Source organism: Hemicordylus capensis, chromosome 3, assembly GCF_027244095.1.
Source record: "Hemicordylus capensis ecotype Gifberg chromosome 3, rHemCap1.1.pri, whole genome shotgun sequence".
Lineage (NCBI taxonomy): Eukaryota > Metazoa > Chordata > Lepidosauria > Squamata > Cordylidae > Hemicordylus > Hemicordylus capensis.
In genome coordinates, this window is record NC_069659.1 from 196,146,755 (window position 1) to 196,153,763 (window position 7,009).

Below are 7,009 nucleotides of genomic sequence, written 5' to 3' on the forward strand. Positions count from 1 at the left end.
CAATTTTTTGGTTGCAGGTAGCTTGTGTTTTTTGCAGATGTTCCAGTGTATCATCCCTGCTACCTTGTCATGCCTTTGTTTGTAGTCAGTCTTCTTCTTCTTCTTCTTATTCTTATTATTATTATTATTATTATTATTATTATTATTATTAATTCAATTTCTATACCGCCCTTCTAAAAATGGCTTAGGGTGGTTTACATAGAGAAATAATAAATAAATAAGATGGATCCCTGTCCCCAAAGGGCTCACAATCTAAAAGAAACATAAGATAGACACCAGCAACAGTCACTGGAGGTACTGTGCTGGGGATGAATAGGGCCAGTTACTCTCCCCCTGCTAAATAAAGAGAATCACCACTTCAAAAGATGTCTCTCTGCCAAGTTAGCAGGAGTGCCAAGTTAGCAGGTATGCACATCCATTCAGGAGATATAAATGGGGGGAGGGGCATGCTGTTACCCCTTTTCATGAAGGCAAAGGGCAGATTCCTCCACATGCTGAAGGAAAGATGGTGCAAGGGGGATCTTCAGTTTCAGAAGTTTTTGTAATGTTCTGGCTTGAAACAAGCCAGATTTCACAATTTCTAGCCATTTTTACAAGAAATTTAAAAATTCACAAAAAATCAGGATATTGATCAATTATCTTCAAATGTGCTTCAGATGATCCCAATCTGCTTTCCCATAAGTGTGGCAGGTTTCAAGGCTCTAGGGCCAACCAATGATTTGTTGTGATTTTTTTTCCCATTCATCTCTATGGAGAAAAATCCTATGGGGGGAAATCCTATTCCATTGTGCTAATTCTGAAACTCTGAAGTACTTCCAAAATTAATTTTTATATTTCAGAATTAATTCCAACTTTACTGATCCTGTTATAAAAATAATCAGATTCGGATTTTAACTATTTTTACCAATTTAGGTTCATTTCAGATAAAAATACAAATGTTCAAATCTGAATTTGCATAGTCCTAGTAGCCACCCTCTTCACTTCTTTTGGTGGGGAGTAGCTGGGACATATGTGGCAAAGTGCTCTCTCTCAGGTAACCCAGTTCCAAGCCATTTAGGGCATTAAAGGTTAAAACTAACATTTTTAATTGGTCCCAGAAATGGGCTGGGAGCCAGTGAATACTCTGAATAATTCAATCCAGGTTGGTACAGTTATCAGTTGTACAATTCTATAATTTCTTTTCTGTAGCCACAGAAGAACCATTTTGTACTGTGTGTTTTACGCTAAAACCCGGCAAGACAGTGGTAGATCACTTTTTTTTAACAAAGAAAGGCAAATGCAGCCTTGTGGAGGGGTGTGTGTGGTCCTAATCAGACCAAACCTGCAGCACAGAGAGACTGAGGATTTAATTCCTTCCCACTATGCCAGCTGAAGTGCCCATCCAACACTGCTATGGATGGACCCCATGGGGCATGTACAGGTCCTCACACCTAAGAGAGGAGTCTTTCTCAACCATCAGAAATGCAGTCCTAAGCAAGCTTCTGAGTGCCATATCCAAAGGCTGATAAAGGTGCTAATTAGAAGCGCTGTCTATGTCACTTTCAGCCATAGGATATTTGGAGCTAGACCCATGGGAAGAGGCAGCAAATCCTGGGAAAATCAATCTTAATTCAAGCCAGTCATAAAAACAAAACTCCTCTTGGAGGGAACAGTATGGAGTCTACTTGGTGCAAGCTGCATAGCCTGACCTCTGACCCTATCAAGCAAGTGGGTGGAGTAGCCTGTTAGACACAGATGCCTTCCTTTCCCTGTTCTATGTTTTGTTCCTTTGCTTTATGGAGAGCTGCAGCAAGGGAAGAGACAATGCAGAAACTCCTAATTTCTCAAATAAAACAACCAAATGTGTAAAGATCAGTATACCTCTGTATCCCTGTAAGATGGAGCTAAATGTTATGAGATATCATCCTGAATGGAATGGGAGGGCCCGTGATGGAAGCAGAACCAGCATTTTCTAGAAAGGGATGAATCTTCTAGAGTGACTGGATACCAGAGTAGATAAACATTGTTTTGTAAAAATAAAAGATCAGGTTTTTTATTTAAATCAGATTTTTAAAATTAAAAGATGATTTATTAAAAAGTAAATAAAATACCAAATTTCCAATTATCACATTAAATTAATATAGTTAAAATTAAATCTCATGACAAATATTCTACACCAACAGTCTCCTAAAAATGAATTAATGGCTGAATTCAGATGTAGCATGAAACCAGAAGTTAGTGAACCCACAGTTTCAATTTTAAGCTTTAAATTGCACCACAGACGTTCTTCCAACCACGCTCCACCAACCTCCAGTTCCAGGGGAGGGGAGCCCCTCCCTGCTGCTTGGCCACCGAGGTTGATCCCAGCAAGCTCCATGATCAGACTGTGGGCAAAGCATCAGCAGAGCAGCGGCAACTGGCCACAATCTTGAAGGGGGTGTGCCAGGCATGATTGGGCATTTTCGGAGTGATCCGCCTGTTCTAGGCATGGAAATGGTGTTTAAATACCTTTAAATCCCAATCCATGCCAGCGCTTCATCTGACAGCAATGGCAGCACTGCCCTCCTAAAAGCCCTGCACCAAAATAGTCACACACAAGCACAATTTCGGGGGTGGGAGTCACTATTTCCCTGTTATTCAGGAAAGGGAAGGAGACATGAAGACTTCCTAGGAAAGGTATGTATATGAGGGAGGACAAACGATCCTGGGCGGGTGGGGGTGTTTCTATCCCGTCATGATCTAGGATGCTGTTGCGAGGGATCGCCTCGTCAAAGCAGTCCACACAGAACAAACTACACTCCATAGTCCATGCAGTCCCCTTTATGCAGAAAAGCCTGTCCACGCATGTGTGTGCAGAAAGGCCCGAAATCAGGTGATAGCTATCATTTGGGAGGTAGGCGGGCTTGGGTAAGGAGGGGTATTGCCGCCTTCTCTGCCACCACACTGCCGCACTGCTGCATGGTGGTGTTTTTAACGTAAAAAATTAGATTTAACTCCCCACCTTGCCACTGGGGTGGCAAATCTTTGGCCACCTACGGGCAGCAAAGAGCTTAATCTGCCCCGGCCCCATTTAACTCCAGTTTTGTCCTACATCTGAATTTGGCCATTGTCTGTCTATCACATACATTGAGTTACCTACCAATCAAACATGGGCTCTCATTTCAGTTTCATGTCATGAAGATGGCTCTTGGCTGCCCTGCAGTGCCCAGCAACGAACAGCTCTTGCTTTTGGAAATGTCTGGATTTTCAGTTTCTGTTTCTACTCCTGTTTTTCTTAGGATAGTAGGGTGGTTGTTTTGTGGTGGGGCTAGGCCAAGGCAGAGGAGTTAAGACAGAGACACAGTATAAGGAAGAAAGTAGGAACACAATGAGAGGAGGATGGGGAAGCATTATTCAGTACACAGCTTCCTGGATTGCCTCACAATCTGCCACTGAAAAACTGTCATAACTTCTAGGTGTAGGAGACCTCTTAGCTGGGAATAATTGTAGAAATGTAGAAACTGGGTAAAAAGGAAAATACGTCAAGTGTAAGCAGTGGAACTGCAACAAAGAGATCCAGGGCAGCTTGACACAAGTAAGGTAATGAAGTAAAGGGATCCATTACATTAAAACCAGGTATTATATAATCTTTCCTAAATGAGTAAAATTTATTATTATTATTATTATTATTATTATTATTATTATTATTATTTATTCAATTTCTATACCGCCCTTCCAGAAATGGCTCAGGGCGGTCTACACAGAGAAACAAATCAAGTCATCTTAAAAAAAATAAGAAGTATAGCCTCCTAAATATTGTAAATGCTCTGTTGAGTTATAAATTAACCTGCTTTAAATATCAGATTTGCACCATTGTTTACGAAATATATGATGAAGTATCAGAAATATAAGATGAAGTATTGATTGAAATCAATGATTTAAAATGAGGGTCTTTTTGGTGTTTTAAATCACCTTGATTTAAATCAATCCACCCTGCTGGACATACCTTTATCTAAGAACCACACATTCCAAGTCTTCTTTGATCCTGGTTACTATTGACATTTCTGCTTCCATTGGCAGCCTACTTCACTTGTCTGTGGGGTTTTAAGGTCCGTCCCCCCCCCCCCCACCCGCCACCACCATCACCACTAACTTCTGTAAAAATTTTAATTATATACTTTCAACTAATATCTTATGGAGTAAAAAGATTCTGGGATATCCTTTTTTTAAAAAAGGATAGTATATCAATTGGCATGAGCTAAAAATAAGATGAACCACAGAAAATCTTAGTAGGGTTAGTTGTATAATTAAGGAATTATACAACTTGTTTAATTATATACCAAACTCTCAGAATACAGCTTTCAGAGTCTGAAAACCTACTACTGAATTGATGACTAAGTGTACTATTTAGTCATCAGTTCAACACTAGGTTTTCAAACTCTGAAAGGGATCATTATCACTAATTTACCAGCTATTATTAAGGAAGGAATTGCAGAAAATGGTAATTTCAAACAAAAATGGGAAAGAATGACAGGAATGTCAATTAGTGAGGCAGAATGTAAGCTGACTTTCACAACTGATGCAGTAAATTCCATGTGTGTTGATTTAAAGGAAATTATAAGGTGGTGTATTGTTGGTGTTTGACACCTAGGAAACTGAATAAAACATAGAATATAATTAATTGTGCATGTTGGAGATGTGGGCTGATAGTAGCAAACCACCTGCACATGTGGCGAACTTGCTCTGCCATACAAAATTTGGGGGTTCAAGTTCTATTTTAAAAATAACCGATTATGAATCAAAGTTGGACCCTAAAACAATGGTGCTTGAAATATTACATCTTGCTCTGCCATGAGTTCAGTGGCCTTAGGCAAGCCATTGTGTGAGATCCAGCATGGTGCAGTGGTTAGAGGTTCAAATCCCCACTCAACCATGACATTCACAGTGTGATCTTGGATCAGTCATTCTCAGCCTAACTTTACCTTACAGGGTTTTTGTGAGGTTGTTGTGGGCAGTGGCCATGTGTGACTCCCGGACTTCTTTGGAAGAAGGGTGGGATAAAAATGTAATAAGTAAATGTACCTAAGCAACATCAAGCCTTGATATCTTACCTATTGACAGCAGCAAAGCTGGTCAATGGGGGAAGGGGAGGAGGAGAGAAAAGGACAAAATAATTACCCTGTTTTTAAAGAATAGATGCCTAGAATGGATCCCTAGGAATACTAGAAGAATAAGTGAGACGTTTAGTTTAACAAAGAGATGGAAGACTCTTTATTTTGACCAATCCTTGCTGTATAATGGCAGACATTTATAAATGTGAAATGTAGTTACAAAATTGATATTAACGTTATTGACTGTTTTTCATGCTTTGTAGGTGTGACTTCATTTTAATCTTACTCTTTAGCAAAATTTTAAAATGATGTTGACTTCTGGCAAGATCCTAGAACAGATTATTAAGCAGCCTGTCTGTGAGCTTATTTAGAAGATAATATGGTGATTAGCAGGAGCCAGTATGGGTTTGTGAAGAATAAGTCAGGCCAGACAAATCTTATATTCTTTTTTGATAGAATTTCTAGTTTTGTTGATCATGGCAATGCTGTGGATGTAGTGTATCTTGATTTCAGCAAAGCATTTGACAAAGTCTTCCATGATACCCTTGTTGACAGGATAGTAAAATATGAGCATCCTGCTAAATGATGATGCTCTTCGGTGGATTCACAGCTGGTTGAACAACTGTTTCCAATAGGTACTCATTAATGGCTCCTTGTTAACCTGGAGGGAAGTATCACACATAGTGCCACAGGCACATCATGCCTATATCCTGGGCGCTAATCAACATTTTAATAAATGACTTGGAGGAGGAAGTAAAGGGGACACTTTAGGCAGACAACACAAGCGGCAGTGGCTAACACCTTAGAAGACAGAGAGGTGCTTCACACGACTCATGAGAAGCACCAGGAGGGTTTGTGTGGGGAGAGTGGGCTTAGTGCACTCTCCCTGAACACGAGCAGCCTCCAAGCCCTGGGTAGCTGGATTGGCCGCCCACACGACTGCTGGCTCCATCACGGAGCTGGTGGGGGCTGCAGGGATCAGATGTCGCCCAGCCCCCGGAAGTTCCAGGATGCCCCCCATGAGTGTGTGGGGGCTTCTGGAAAGACCCCTGAGGCCAAGGGGTTAGCTGCAGCCTCCCGGTCAGGGGTCCACTCGTGTGTCGCTGCGTGCCACAGCAAAAAACCGAGGTTAACTGAGCACTTGCTCCATTAACCTCATTTAAGGGGAGGGGGGATTAGGTGGGCTAGCCACCTTGGAAGCACCTGCAAGTTCGCCTATGAGCCCAGTGGTTCCCATGATCAGTAGAAAGCAGACTAGGCTCCCTTAGCCCTCTTTCTACTGATCGTGGCAATAGCTTCTGAATGAAGCTACACAATGATCTAGGCAGGCTCAAGCATTGGACCAAAACAACAAGATGACACCCAACAGAGACAAATGTAAAGTCCTGCATGTCAGTGACTACAATAAAATGCACAAGTATAGTATGGTAGAGAATTGGCTTGGCAGCAGTATATGTGGAAAGGTCAAGATACCTTAGCAAATCACAAGTCAAGCTGAACATGAAGAAGCAGGGTAATGCCGTTGCTTTAAAAGCCAGTGCAATCCTAGACTACATTAAAAGATCATGAGGCGGGTCCCACGATCTGTGAGACCCGCTTTTGTAACAACTGCGGGGAGAGCGGGCTAAGTCAGCTCTCCCTGCAGATGAGCGGGCAGGGAGCCCTGGGTGGCCGGATCGGCTGCCCACAGGGTTGCCGGCTCTGTGACGGAGCCGGTGGGGGGTGGGGGGACCGGGGGCCGTGTGGCCCCCGCAAGCCCCAGTATGCCCTGCGCGAGTGCACAGGGCATACTGGGGAGACCCCCGGAGCCGGGAGGCAGCTTTTTGCCTCCTGGCCGGGGGTCTACTCATGAGTAGGCGTGGCGCAAAGCCACGCCGCGGCTACTCACGAGCCTAAAAAGCAGGTTTGCTGGAGCGCTGGCTCAGCAAACCTGCTTTTTT